Source organism: Lepeophtheirus salmonis, chromosome 7 (assembly GCF_016086655.4).
Source record: "Lepeophtheirus salmonis chromosome 7, UVic_Lsal_1.4, whole genome shotgun sequence".
NCBI lineage: Eukaryota > Metazoa > Arthropoda > Copepoda > Siphonostomatoida > Caligidae > Lepeophtheirus > Lepeophtheirus salmonis.
Window position 1 is genome coordinate 20766549 of NC_052137.2, and position 16106 is coordinate 20782654.

At 31.9% G+C, this 16106-nt stretch overlaps 1 protein-coding gene across 3 annotated transcripts in view; it reads left to right on the forward strand.

Annotated features, from left to right (window-relative positions):
• The window catches only part of LOC121121727 (cell adhesion molecule Dscam1), a 414757-nt gene that overhangs the window by 73190 nt on the left and 325461 nt on the right, over positions 1-16106 (forward strand). The gene's annotated exons all lie outside the window — the stretch shown is intronic.

The window sequence follows — 16106 nt, forward strand, 5'->3', positions numbered from 1 at the left end:
AATATATACAAAAAAAGTTTAACTATTGTATCACCAATACTTTAATTCTTATTGGAACTATATATCATGAAACTAATTCATATGAATTTGAACAGAATTTATTGTGTTATTTCATCATTTTAATTAAAATATGGGCATGGCAAAAAAAGTTTTGGATGCATTGCCATTACAAGGGAGTCTATTTTCTTTTTATTAATCTAATAATGGCATTCATAGTTAGATGTGTATTATTATAATATTTGCTGCGATTAGTAACATCCATAAATGTTTGATACAATTAATTAATACGTAAAATGAAATAACTTTATTTTTATTTGAAAACAATAAATCCTTGAGATATCCTATATATTTCCCAGCCGCCCTTTCAATTAATTTAGATGGAATTGTAAACTTCTCAAGTTGTTCTTCTTAAACTAACGTAAAGATTCAATAGAAAGAGGACATATGGCTTTATATTCAAAGATTTTGATCTGATCAAAAAATTGATTATATCTAACCAAAAGAAGTTCAGAAATATATTAAATGATTTTTTAGATAAAGTAATGGGAGCATTATTAAATAAAACTTTAAAGGTCTTTGATGGCTATATTATACTAAGTTGAAACTATCATGAAATGTAAACTTTTGTTATATACTTTATTGATGTTGAACATTGAAAGTTAAATCGACTAGTTGTCGGTCTATTTTAACACTTTTTCATAAAAATACTAACAAAATATGTAGTCATTAGTAAAGATGGGCTAAAATTGAATGCGTTGATTTTCATAAATTAACAATCCCCTAGTTTTTAGTTTTAGCTAATACCTATTCCATTGAAAATATTATACTTTTAAAAAATTTTAAATTTGTCAATCCTGGATCAAGATACTAAAACGTGCATTAACGTAAAAAAGTAGCGTAAAATCTTCAAAATAAAAAGTATGAGAAAACATATTTCATCAGGATATTTTAACACATAACAACCTGAAAAGACAAAGAAAATGGTAAAATTATGGTATGTGAAGATTTATTTTTTTATAATTATTATATGCGGATCGAATATAATACATGTAATTGTATTTTCGAATAATTGAGTTTCAAAATAATACAAGATTAATTTATACAAATATGATCACTTGTTTCTAAAAAAAGGTAATTGAATTATTATGTTTCCTAAACAAGTTCTTTTGTAAAATGAAAGGGCCGCTTTCATGTTTCGACAAAATTTGATAATTTACCATATTTTATAATTTTTTACTTAAAAAAAAAATATATATATATGAAATCTCTTCCAAATATCAATGCTATTGGGCTTATTTTTTAGTAGAAAATTCTTTACAGAATAAATAATATTGAATATAATTTTAAGGATGATTTCTAAAGCTTATAAAAAATATTTAGCTAACGTTCATAGTTTGGTTATAACTTTATCATGCCTTCAGATCTTTTTGTTTTTGGATATTCTTTGCTCCATACATTTATTTATTCTAAATATTTTCATATAAATTGTCTTGCTAACGTTTTTTCCTGTTCTACATTTTGTAAAAACGTCTTTCAATGTTTTGTCTTAATTCTAAAATAATAATGTATTTATTTGGCCTGTTATATCTTCAACCTTGAACCCAATCAAAAATATATTGGAAATCTTCTCAGGAAAAGCTTATAAGGATTATAGAATCATGGATGAAACTGCAGGAAAGTTTCATCGACTTACTAAATAGTTTACCAATTTTTTCCCGTGATATCAACTGTTAGAGCAATAAAACAAACAATTCTTGGGAATCAAATTTCGGCGTCAGACCAATGATAACTGAGATGAAGGCAAAAAAAAAAAAATCCTTTTTCAGTGTTTTCTTGATGGGGTTATGACGAGATTTTCCACATCGTGTCTTCTCACAAGGTCTCATTACCAAGAATATAAAGCTGAAAGACGACAACAAGATCCTTGAGAGCCACAAGGCCATAAAAGATCAGAAGTGATGTTGAGACAACTAGGTGAATTTATGACCCTGGTCAATCTGGCCTCTATCTTCACCAGACTACAATCCTTTTAACATTTGGATCTGATGTATCATCGAGAGGAAGGCTTGTGCCTCCTTCTAAGTGCGTGTGGATGCATGAAAAGGTGTTATGGAGAAGGAGTGAGCTGATATGTCGGAAAACTGCGTGAAAAAGACGTGCAATGCCTTAAGGTATAGAGTATAGGCCTTGTTGGAGGCCAAGGGTTGCCACTTTGATATTTAATTGTTAATATAAAATAAAATAAATAAATAGAACGCCATTGCTTTCTTTCTTGTATTATTTGAGCATATTGATAAAGGTGAGGTTGGGAAAGTTTGTTCAAGATTTGCAGGTACAAACTGTACATCTTTGACCTGTTTGTCTTTACTGGTAAATAACCACAGTGCTATAGATAGAGCAGAATTCTTATTTTAGTTAAAAGTATGCCTATTAATATATATATTTTTCAGCTCTAAGGTAAATGTACGATATAGCTTAATCTTTGCTACATCTAATTTTGTTCTGTAAAAGATAAACGTCAATTTTTTATAAAGCAAAGTGAGCCTATTAAAAATGTAGTCGTTTTTTTAAACAAAAAAGAAAAAGATATACGTTCCTTTCTGAATACCTACAGCTATATTCAAAATACGGGTATTATATCTAAGTGTATACATCGTTCACGTCCCTTGTGATTCTAATGATTAAACTTTAAATTATAGTAAAATGTGAATTAGGAGTCAAGTTTGACAATTACAAAAACGAGTTCAAAAAATCACGTCTAGTTCATGACTCAAAAACTAAAAAAAACTTAGTGGTTTATTATGGGCACCGTTAATGTAATGTTCTGTTGATTAATTACGTTCATGTATATATTTATTCAAAACAAGGAATTTATAAATAATTATTATAAGTAGCATCCTCTTTCCCCTCCTCATTTGCAATTTTATAAACATCATTAATGCATTGAATTGAATAAAAAGTCAGTTTCTAATTATTCAATGATTTAAGTTTTTATGGTAATCAAATTATATTTATTAATGACTAGGGAATATGTTTGCTATCAAATTTGAAGATTAATCCTCTTTTATATATTTTTAATTTGTATTAATATTGAATATATCTTGTAGAAAGCTTTTTATGTAGTGATGGGTACCTAAAGTCAATAGAATCAGCGAAAAAGAAAAAAGTTCTTAAACGGAATCCATAAATTATATCTTCAATATCTATTAAAAACATGATTAAGATATTTCTTTTTTTTATATTGTAATCAAACATAAGTTGATCTATAAATTAGAAGTATTTGCTATTAGTTGAATGATAATAATTACTACAAGAGCTATCCTACATAGCTTATCTTTATTGTATCACGCAACCTTTCATATAAAACTAAATAGGAAAAAAACACAAAAATATAATAATTCTGGGTCAATTCTTCTCAACTCTGTAATTATTATTCAATAACTGTTGATAGTTTTTAACAGATTAAAAGAAGATAATTCTAGTTCAATCAATCATCATTCATAACGTTGATTACGGAAAAAGAAGGAAGCTGTCAACAAAGTACTATTTAGAGAGTGGACCAAAAAAAAAAAAAAGCAGCAAAGTAATTCAGGCTTAAATAATGCATTACATTTGTGCAGAATCAAATCAAAATACACAATCCTTTAGAAGTATATATAAGCTTTTCAATGAGGGCTTAATTGGATCTGTTGAAAAAAGAAAGTACTTAAAGAATATCAAAAACGCACCCAAGTCCCCCTAAAAAAATGTATATATATATATATACATATAGGGATCCGTACGACAATATAAAACGCTCTCTCGGCTTAGGTCCAAAGAAGATGACCGATTTAGAAGTCCAATATTGGATATGGCTGAAAATTTACCCTTTACTCCAAATGAAAAATATTTTGAATGCATTTCCCATAACTATTTGAGCATAAGAAAATAATATAGGACTATGGAGATACGTAAGGTCCCCCAGACACTACATTAACCATTAAAAAAAGGTTCGATATGTCCAATGCAAATTTAACTTTCGTGCAAAAATTTTCAAACAAAAAGATTTTCACTATTGATCAACATCACAACCGCCAGAATGACTGATCACTTTTTAAATCTAGAAATAAACCCCAGTGGTGTCCTGCTGCAATAATCAAACCAAAATAAAGGTCAAAATAAAATTGGGATCAAGGAGTACAAATGGGTTTTTGTCCTTGTTACTTTACCCTAGTCTAGGAGTAATGATCCAATTGGAAAGCTTGTATTACCACAAGATAGTGTTCCTTGTGATACGGCCATTAAAAGATGGGAATTCTCCTACCACCTAACTTCAGGGAGAAATCAAAGTTGCTTTTCTCAAGCACAGACGTTAATCAACACTCTTGGTGGACTATAGTCTAAAATAGGTCTTACACTACCATTCATTCAAATTTGGAAGTTCTAAAATTAGCCATTCGATATACTTGGTCTACTTTTCCTAAAGCCGAAATTATTTAGGCATGCCAAAGTTTCCAACGTTGTATCGAGGACGTATTGTATTGTCATTATATAGAACGTATAAAACATGTATATACCACTTGATAATTTAAAAAAATCTTATATTTTCAATTTTTTTCCGGTCAATCTGTATATTTTTGTATTAGTGAACACCTTGATCCCTGTATCATGAATAATTTATAATTTTTTTTATTTCACCTCTGCCCTCTTGAATATTTATTCGTTAAACTTGAATGATTTCTGAATAAATAAGACATATCATTTAGGCATGAGGCTGGATTATACACAAATCTGTGGACTCTTACATAGGACATCAATGTTAAAATGAGTGCTAAACAGGTAATTTTAAATAAGTAAATACCCAGTTCTACCCCAGTCTGAAGTTGATTGTCTGTATCTAGTCGGTTCCAGAGAAAATACTCCAAACCCATCACTGATATCTATATCAAAACAGTAACGATAATAAGGCAATTGGATAAAACATAACATGAAAACAAATACCGGGCCGTGCAAAATTGTTTACCGATGATGTAAATATTCTTTTTAAGAGGTTTTGTGGCAACCAAACTGATTGTTTCGTATTTTTACTGTTAAAATAAACAAAAAACCTTTCTGTGAGAGCGTAACAAGTTCCACACGTGAGACCATGTCCAATCAGGAAACAAAGAGGATCGAAATTGCAGCCCTCCTCCGAGCGGGAGTGCCTCATAACAACATTAAGGAACAGGTTGAGGCCTCGTTGAAGACAATTTACAACGTTTCCAAGCGCTTGGAGGCTGGGGGTGATCTCAAGCATTCCCCTGGGGCTGGCAGGATGCCCACTGTCTCAACAAGGCAAGTAAAGGCAGTGTTCAAGAGGACTCTCAATAGGTCCATTGCCGAAATGGCCAGAAAGATGGGAACGTTGAGATGAACTGTTTCAAGGGCATTGAAAAAGCTGGAGGTAAGTCCCTGAGGCGTACTGAACGCCCTCTGCTAACTGAACGTCAGCGAGAAGTCAGACTTGAGCGTGCCAAGAAAATCTTGAATGATATCAAGAGCTCATCTGGACACATCATCATTTTTTCAGATGAGAAAACTTTTACGGTCGATCCTGTTTTCAACAGGCAAAATGACTATGTTGTGAGCTTTGGAGATGTGTAAGATAAGCACCACTATGTGGCAACAACAAAGCACCCTGCTTCGGTAATGATGTTGGGTCTCGTGGCCTCCAACGGGAAGGCCATGAAGCCGGTATGGTTCCCCACTGGCTACAGATTAACAGCGGAGGATTATGTGAAGATTCTCGCGTCCAAGGTCCGCCAACGCTTCCAAGAAAGCTCAGGAGTGGCTCAAGGACAACATGAACTTTTGGCCCAAGGACTACTGGCCCCCTCAGAGCCAAGATCTTAACCCACTAGACATCTCTATCTAGGCGCACGTGGATACCAAGGCCTGCAAAAAACAACACAAGAACATAAATGCCTTAAAGGCTGCTGTCAACAAGGCCTGGGCCTCCATGGACGCCGATTACATCCAGCAAGTCTGTGGCAGCTTCAGACGTCGCCTGACCAGTGTTATTGAGTCAAATGGTGGCTACATTGATTAAATTTGATCACAAACTATTTTATTATTCTAAAAATGTATGAATAAATTGTTTTTCAAGTCATTCGAAATGTCATTATTGTCCGCGATATGTTCTGAACAAAAATCGGTAAATAATTCTGCGCGGCCCGGTATATTAGAGAGAGAGAATGGGGTTAGTTTAAACAAAATTTAGCTTGTGGCATAATACTTGGTTTGCACAAGTTAACTTATTTTTCTAAGTTTAAAAAAAAATTGCAACTTCTGGAACCAATTTCATATAATTGTTAATCGTACTTTAGGTGTAATATCAAATAATCAATAAATAATAAAATAAAATGAAATTTTTCATACAAGTATAACAATTAATTTAACAAAAAAATATAAATTTTAAATAATGAACTTACATAATAAGAAAACAACATCTACAAAGAGAAAAACTGGGAAATTATATTTTTTGATTGTGGTCTAAAGTCCCAACGGAACTCAAACCTCCATATTGGGGAAAAGCGGAGGAATAGTTGACCGCTTTTCACTTTTTGCCATATTTCATAGGTTGTAGACGTTATATTAAGATCTGAATTATTTCTTCAAAGTTTATAACAATATAGAACTTTTGACACCTATTTCATAATATAGTTGATGGTAGTGCACCTATAAAATTAATTTTATAGCCAACATGTCTCAGTTAGCCCATGTCTCTCATCTACGAATATATCACTGACAACTTAATCAACATAAACCAGGAGCGGACGCACTCATTGCCCTCAATGGACCCTATGCAATTATTAGATAGTTATTCCTTTAAAGTGGTAAAGCACAAATTGTAGAAACTTTTAGGGTAGATCAACTCTCCTTCAATCATTTGAGTTTGGGTGTTTTTTTTCTTACTCATCTCTTTTGAAGGGAAAGATTGTGATACACAGATAAGATGTCCTTGAGATAAACTTTTGAAGCCTTGTTGATATTTATATGTAATAATAACAATGTCAATTATATAATGTGATTCAAATTTGTAAGAAGCCTTTTCTTTACACTTACATAAATAAATGTGTTGAAATAACTTGCTTACATTATGTCAATTATAATCTCACAATTGCAAAATATGTTCGCATAGATTACGCTTCTTTATCTTTTGAAAGATACGCAATACAAAACTTGAGTCACTTTGGTTGCATAGTTGTGAGAAGTATGTTATTTCTTATCAGAAGGGAAATATGAGTAAACTAGTGCAATAGTTACTCTTCTCAGTCTACTGGATTGACATTCAGAATGCTGATATCAAACTTAAATTGGAAGTAATTAATCAACTCCAAAACTCACTTTTAAGGCTCTTTTTCATTGACATATTTAAGCATAACATATTTTGGAACTATTCTAGGGGCATGAACTCGCGGATTCTATATTATGTGCATAAAATATTAGTAGCTATGTGAAAATTGTCAAAATTGTGTTCAGTGTAAGAAACAGGCCTAAAATAATGCCATAAAAATTATGGTTATTTTGAGAGTCAACATATTTGCTGAGAGATAATATAAACTAAAGTTTTCTTGCTTGCTAATACTTTTGAACTTTCAAAGTAAAGAGAAGTAATAAATAAGAGTACTATTATATTGCATGTTACCAACACCTACTTTTTTAGCCTTTATTTAGACAGCAAATAACTTATAAAAATTAGAATTATCAAAAATTTTCTGGTGAAGATGCATTTACAAAAAATATAATTAAAAATTTATTCGCCAGATTAAGGTTTACGAGCATAAAATATTTAAAAATCTAATCTCATAACATTACAATCTAAAATCAATAAAATACAAACATATAACGCTTTTAAACTTACAACTAGCTAGTTTTCTTTTTTTGTTTTTTTCTAAAAAGTTTGAGTATTTTCTGCAAAGTCCGAAGATGTCTTGATGCGTTTGATGAATGATATCTGAGGCCCAGTCCTAAGCACCCTCAATCGCCCTAGGGATCTTCAAAGCGAATTTAGTATATAATGCTACCACCGAAATTAAAATAGCACAAATATCCTCCCCAACTACAGGTTCTCCTACAGATATATTCTTTGCTAGGTAGCTCTTAATATTTTGATAAGCATTCCCTATCGACCTAGCTTTAGGAGTACTTTCTTTATTTTTAATGCACGACGAATATAATTACACTGGCTGACACACTTTTTAAACGTGAATCTAACTCCATTTTGGCTGTTGATTCCAAATCTGTCATATCAAGTTTTTGAATAACAGGGTAATAAAAAAATACTACAACACATACCAAAAATCCTTAATTTACGAGAGAAAAATAATACATTATTTTTGTTTTTTGTGATTTTATTTGCATATTGGCTGCTAGTTTTAATGTGTCACTAGTTGTTGGTTATCACATGAGGTTTTTGAACTATAGGTTGACTAAAAGTTTTATTTTATTTTTCAATACAAGAAACAACAATCTAATTTTGTTTAAACATACAAAACCAGAAAAAATACAAAATTTAAAAGTACTAACACATATTTGACAAAATTCAATATTATTACAAACATAGAATGATATATCAAACTAGTAGATGCAGGAACAGTGTATTTTTGTTTGTAGACAAACATATTACTTCATTTTTGGGGTAAACTTCCTTTTTGATGACGCCCTCTTATGTAGAGCATCTGAATGATCCCTCATCAAACTACAGCAGTAATCAGCCATCATATGCGAGTCCCAACTTCCTTGACTTTAATGTCTTTGTGGAACCTCTTACCTTGTTCGTCGCTAACATCTCCAAGGTTGTCTTGAAATGTGTCCAGGTGACCGTGTAAGTAGTGCAGTTTGATGCTAATTCTGCACCCGAGCTCTCGTAGACTAAGGAGAAGACTGGTAATTGTCGTTTTTCTTGTTCCCAAAAAAACCCTGCACCACATTAGTAAATGCAAAGTAGCAAAGGAAACAAGGGTATTTTGTGTAACCTCCTTGTTGACCCAAAAGGAAGTTCACTATTTTTAAATCCACCATTTTTAAATCCACACAGATTAACCACTAACCAGGTATTTCAATCGTTCAAGTACTATTTTGATGTTTCCATACTCATCCTTTATGGAGACTGAGTGTCCAATAGGGATACATCCATATATATTACCATTGTGAAGTAAAACACACTTTAAACTTCTTTTTGAGCTATCAATAAAGAGTCTCCACTCACTTGAATGATACGCAGATAATCCCATAGCCACAAAAAGCCCTTCAATGTCACTGCAGTATACAAAGTGATTGTCGGAATCAAAGAACTTCCTCAGTTATGCATCTCTGTTACGATAAAATGTGACACTTGTGCTCTGAGCAAGCATGTTTCGCTCTTCAGTCTGGAAGCCAACAACTCCGCAGATTGTTTAGGTAAATTCAAATCTTAAATAAGGTCATTCAATTCAGGTTGACTATACAGCAAAAGTTGACCAAACAATGAACCCAATTGTGTGTCATTTGCATCTGTATCTTCTTCATCATCATCATCGACTGAAGTATGTGCTTCATCATCAATATCTGCTAACTTGGTGAAAACAGGTACAGTTATTTCGTCCGAATGAGGAACTGGCCGTATTGCAGAGGAGATGCTAGGGTATGTCATGTATCGCTTGTTCTTTTTATTGAATCCTTGAACATTTACAAAGCAGAAGTAGCAATCATCTAGGGGGTTTGTTGGTTCTCTCCAAATCATCGGCACACCAAATTTGAGCTTAGCATTTTTTCCTGGAGACCAAGATCTCAGAGTTTCGAGACGAGTCGTGCATACTAAGTGAGGTGCCCATTTTTTGTTTTAGTCTCCAATCGGTACTTTAAAATAAGCAAGGGACACGCTCTTAACGAAGTGAGTTATGTTCTGTCTTTGAGGTTATAAAGTGAAGCATCCACAGATATAGCAGAATATCTCTGGGTCGCTACAGCACTTTCTTCTCCGTGAGGATGTAGACATGGCTAGCTTATACACTTATACAACAGATGTGTTCGGATTTCGTAAACAGCTATGATGGGGATTTAAAAAATATTTAATATATAATCTCCAACGTTTACTAAATCCAAATGAGAGCAACACAAGAATAATAACCAATGAGAGTTTTACTGGTATATATTGGATTAAATAAAGGATATATTTATTGCTAAAGGAAGAGTTGGCACACATCGAGATATATATTAAAACGCGTTAAGTACTTGATTTAATGAGAGAGAAAGATACATACATAACAGGAACACGTTGTATCATTATAGGCTTTTTTATGTAAACATCCACAAATATTAAATATCAGATAGCACAAAAACTTGATGTGATGTGGCAAATCTAAGTATATATTCGGCATCAGCAGCCCAAATTCTATAAGAATCTGTTGTCAAAGTCCATGCAAGGAAAAAAATTGTTGACCAGTGTTATCGTCGTAATTATATTAACGTTATTGTCCTCCAGACCCCTCAGGTTTAAATTAATAAATAATCTCAGAAAATGTAATTGTTTTTGTGCTGAGGATTTCGACTATTTTTACATCTCTAAATATCAGACAATCCTTCCTTTTAAAAATAGAATTTTCTGTGAGTATGTAATTATTCCTCCCTCCCCTTCTTTATAAATATATATAGTTTCAAAAATTAATGAGGTAATCCTTACAATTAAAAAAAAAAATGTTCAAGAGTAGAGCAGCTTAGCTGTCATTACGTTTCCAAGCAGCTATAATACGGTGAGTCAGGAAATAAACACAAAATCCCACTCCATATCACGTAAAGACATAGTTAAGAATTACTTTTATTTCTATCTTCAATCCTATTCTGAGTTCAACGAGGAATGACACTTATGGTACCCGGCAATTTTCCCTTAAAATATTTTGCCTTAACCCATTTCGCTTTAGGACATTTTGCCTGAAGGATATTTCGCCTTAATATTAAAAATAAATGAGATTTATGTTATTTCCTTGTTATTTTTAGTTGAAATTGATGTTCCCTTTGAATGTTTAAATCAAATTATGTAATACTTATAAAAATAAAACGCATTAAATAGTGGGTTTCTTTTAGAATAATGATCGAATTATGTTTTGTCTAATGAAAATTAAAAGCGGAGTAGTGATTAACATTTCTTCCGTTCAAGTAATTGTCCTGCTTCTTTATTTTCTTTTTCTTATTTTACTTATTTTATTACCTACTTTGTCTCTGTTTCGAATTCATTGCATAGTGAAATTTGGTTGGTGTATGTATTGACATTTTGGGGAATGATTCCATTATTTTTTATTGTAAAATTAGATATTTTAATTGAAAAATTCCAAAGCAACATAAATTTTAACCAAAATAACAAAAACAACCTATAAATTTCATTTATTTATAAAATAAATTCAGGCAAAATATGTTAAAGGCAATATTGCTTTAAAGCAAAATGTCCTAAGGCGAAATGGTTTAAGGCTAAGCAAAATTACCTAGTGCCCTCCACAACACATCATCAGGATTACTTTCTCCCTTTAAGGAGCAAATAAACGTACTTCTGATTATTTGTACTTAGAGGTTCTCTTCTCAAGAATTAAGGATTAATTACTACAGCTTTGAAAATTATAATTGCTGTTTAGTTTGCGCCAAAAAAAGTATTGCACTCGTTTAAGAGCATATATTTTTCAACTTAATTTATATAAATTTCAAATTTTCTTTTTAAATTTGTGTCTATTAGTTCCCCATATGTCCCAATATTGAATTAATACTTTCTTTATACTAACAATTAATTACACAAGCTAACAAAATGTTACTTTTTCAAAAATCTTTTAAGTTCCATATTTAATTTTAGAAGTACTTGATTTCTAACCTATGCATACTTAGTATTTTTTAATGCAAAGATTGAGCAATGTTAAGCGCTGGATCTTATATTACTTTGTGAGGATTTATTATAGAAAGGACATACATATATACAAATATAAATAGGTAAACAAGGGAGTTTTTATATATTGTTATATCAACTTCGAGCAATTTCAACATCAAGAAAATTAAAACCAAACCAATATTGCTGCTAAATTAGACCTTTTATGAGCAGATATTCTTTTGTAAATTAATTTTAAATTATTAACGCTTCAAATAAATTCCCTTGACTTACAAAAAAAAAAAAAAAAAAAAAAAAAAAAAAAAAAAAAATGAAAAACCGAGTCTTATTTTTATTCAATATAATAATAATGATGTTTTATTTACTTTGTTAATATATTTTAATATTTTCTTAATATTTCATATGTAATTTTACAGAGAGTAAGTCTATTTTTATATAGAATATGGATTATTCTTCAATTGGGGGAAAAATATAGTTCAAATTGAAAATTCTGGAAAAGTAGAGCTGATTTGAAAAAACTACTTCCGTAATTAGCGTGTTAATTATGTATATATGTTAAATACAGGCTCTAAACAAATAGGATGACTCCAAAAAATGGTTCCTGTATCGAATGTTCACCTCATTATTTCTAAATAAGTCACTCCGAGATCCAACGAAGAAAATTTGCTCTTTCTGCGGATTAGAAACTGAGACAAACAGGCTAACGTTCAACGAGTGCTCAAGGATTCAATATATTAGGGGGACCGTGGACAGGAGTAATCTTGCTGAGTACTGGGTGAAGCTATATGTCCTGAACTAGCTCCTAACGACGTTGAGCTGGTTCTCAAACTTAAAAAGAAAAATGAAATTTTGGTTGTGATTGTCCTTTCAATCGTCTACACGATCCGGTGTAGGAAAAAGTTATCCTAGGCTGTTTGGACAAATATATATACAGTTTCCATTCATGTTCTCGAATATTATACAGATGAGGCAGACCAGCTTGGATCAGGAGAATAGACGAACGGGTATGTAGAAGGAAGAAAGGATGGATAGGAAAAAGATGAAGCATTTTATTTTCTTTACGATCAACTGGAATTCTGAAACGGTAAGATGAGCGATAGAAAAAAAAATGTTTATAGAGTTACTAGATATTGAAATTAAAAGACTTTTTGTTGACTTATATATATATACACTAACTATTGTTCTCACGAAACCTCTTATTTAAAAAGGAAAGAAAAATATATTCTTAACATCAAGTTTCTTGGATAATGTCGAAAATTATCCCAACTAAATAGAGATTTAAATAAATCTTTATTGCACAAAAACTAAACGTTTTAAAATACAGCTTATATTGATAATTTTTCGTTTTCATATAAGAAACTATTGTTTTTCACAAAACAAAATAACTCTTCCTAAAAAGTAAAAAATGTTTGCGTTTTGGATGTATATATATTTTTTCATCATTAGATTTTTGTGCATAAGGATAAATATACCCACATCATTTTCGATGCAATTCTTCTGGTAAATCTTTTAACACGGCTAAGTCATATTAATCAAGACAAATTTATTAGAAATGTTATGTGATCTTGTATAATGTATGTGTATAAAACTTATGTGTATCGTAAATATTTGCTCAAATCTCTTTTCGAGGCATATACGTATACTTCTAAAGATATAAAATAGATTCATTATGTACATAATACTGCTTGACAAAAAGTTTTTGGACGAACATAACTAGCTCAATATCTCTAAAGTATTAGCTTATTGTGGGACTGGTAATAAATATGAATCTTTTACTTCATATAAGTTTATATAACGACTAAAAAATGTTGGGAAAACGGATTGAGATCGCTAGTCTCTTACGCTCCGGGCTAACTCCAACAGAAGTTGCCAGACTAACAGGGTAAGAAAAAATATAGTCTACCTTCTTAAAGGGCATGTCGAGCGAGAGGAGGGACGAGATGACCAGCCTTGAAGTGGTTGACCTCGGACCATCACCTTTGTGGTCGAGAGGAAGGTCAAAGCCGCCTGAATGCAGCTGACCACATCATCACACTCGAGGAGGAGGTGTTATCAATGATTCAGCATATTTTTGGTAACTACCTCTTCATCTTCCAGCAGGATTGGGCCCCACAAAGACGAAGCAAATGTAGTTGGGAACTCATATTCCGAAGAGTGGGCTCTGATCAAAGGAGATGTGCCCCCCCTCCAGCCTGGACCTCAGCCCCTTGAATTACATAATTTGGGCTCAAATTGTCATTGCAAGAAACGGCACATGTATTTGGAGAATACATGTACTGGACAATTAATCAATATGTTTGTAAAAAATAATCAATAAATATACATATTAAAGAACTAGATTAATTTTGAAAACTTTCCGAGAACTTTCTGGCAAGTAGGTATTTTCAGGCAGTTTTCGGATAGATGCACGCTAAATATAGTACACGTACGTACAGCGTACGTACGTGTACATCATAGTTTTTATCTTTTTTGAATAGAAAGCAATCCATTTTTGAAATATAATACAAATAACACTTTTGACAGATTATCTGTTGCTTTGCAATACTTATTTGTTAAAATATTGATTTCTTCAAAAACGTTCAGACATACTTTCTTAAACCTCTCAAAATCATTAAACATAGATATCAAAGAGCATTTAGCAGATTTCAAAAGTTATTGGAACGATTTCGAAAATTAGAATCATGCTATTTATACATAGTAAAAATAAAAATTTATGTACAGGAGGAGGGTTCAAAAATTAGAAAATTTTAAATGTCCTTTTACCCTTCTCCATATTTTTATTTTGTGCCAATTGATGTCAACCTTTTGAATCAAAAGTTTGTAATTCAACAATTTTTTACAATTTTTATTCGATATGTACCTTCCATTCTGAATGATGGCTTAATACGGGGACAAACAGAAGCTTGATGAAGTCCGAGGACAAGTTGTTCCACTCCTCCGTGATCACGGCCTTCAGGGAATCGAAATTCAGAGGAGAAGTCTTGTTCGTCTTGCCCTCCAAGATACACCTAACAACGAAGTCCAAGGGGTTTACATCGGGTGAGGACGGAGGCTAAAAGTCTGTCGGTGAGAAGACAGCTATGATCTTCCTTCTGAAATGCTACACCTTCTTGGACGTGTGTGCCGGGGTACCATCTTAGGTAAACACATAGTTGTCACTGGGGAACGTGCTCTTCAACCATGGTAAGACAAGATACCTGAGGAATTTGTAGTAGACATCTGAGTTGACTTTCTCGTTGGCTTTGAAGAAGTACGGAGGAATTTTGCTGCCGTCGGACACCACGACGCTGAGGACCATGACCTGAGCTAAATGTTTGGTAGTGAAAGTTCCCTTGATCTGAGCTTTAGATTCAGCAAGGAAAATATCATTGGTCCTGTTCAGAACAGCATCCACTTGTCTAATTCTGCGCTGAGGAAATCACGCACCCTCTGCTGTTTTGCTTGTTGCTAGGACAGTTTAGATTGCACAAAAAACAAAAACAATAAAAGATAAAATTGTGGCTTTTTGTGCTCTCTTTCGAATGGTGCCAAGTACAAAATTGCTTTAGAACTTTTAGAACTGAAGCTAGTTGGTCTCGAAGAGGATTCTGATTTTTGAGTCTTCAACCTGTATGTATCATATTAGTGAGTAAAAAATATTTTCACAAATATATACAACAGTCAATATTTTTGAAAGATGTCCATTCGGCGAATTATAATACATATATTTAGATATGAGAGTCACAACATATCGAATTTGTTATGTAATAATGTTTTTAAATAAACGAATAAAACAAAATATTTGGACAAAAAATTTATAAGGGGGATACAATAAGTAGGACGTTCTTTCATCAAAGGTGCATTTTTGGACTTTGCAGTAATTCTAAGCGATGATTAGATTAATTTAAATCTTATAAATTTTACAGTGGATGAATATTATTATCGTAATTACAATGGGTAAAAGAGTGAAGGATTAGTTGTTATTTATGTTATCATCATAATACATCCTTAGATTCTGAAATATTTGGAATAAAATATTCAAACAAATATACAATAATAATATTTCTAAATAAATAAGCTAAATAATAAAAAGAAAATAATTACGTAAAGTCTTTTCATTCTACTTTTCAAATCCTTTACAGAACTTAATGATATAATCAAAAAATTTATATCAATTTTAATTTAACTCAGAAAAATGTTATTTTTGTGTCTAATATAGATTATATTTCAGAAAGTCTTTTACATGAGAAAATGTCTGTCT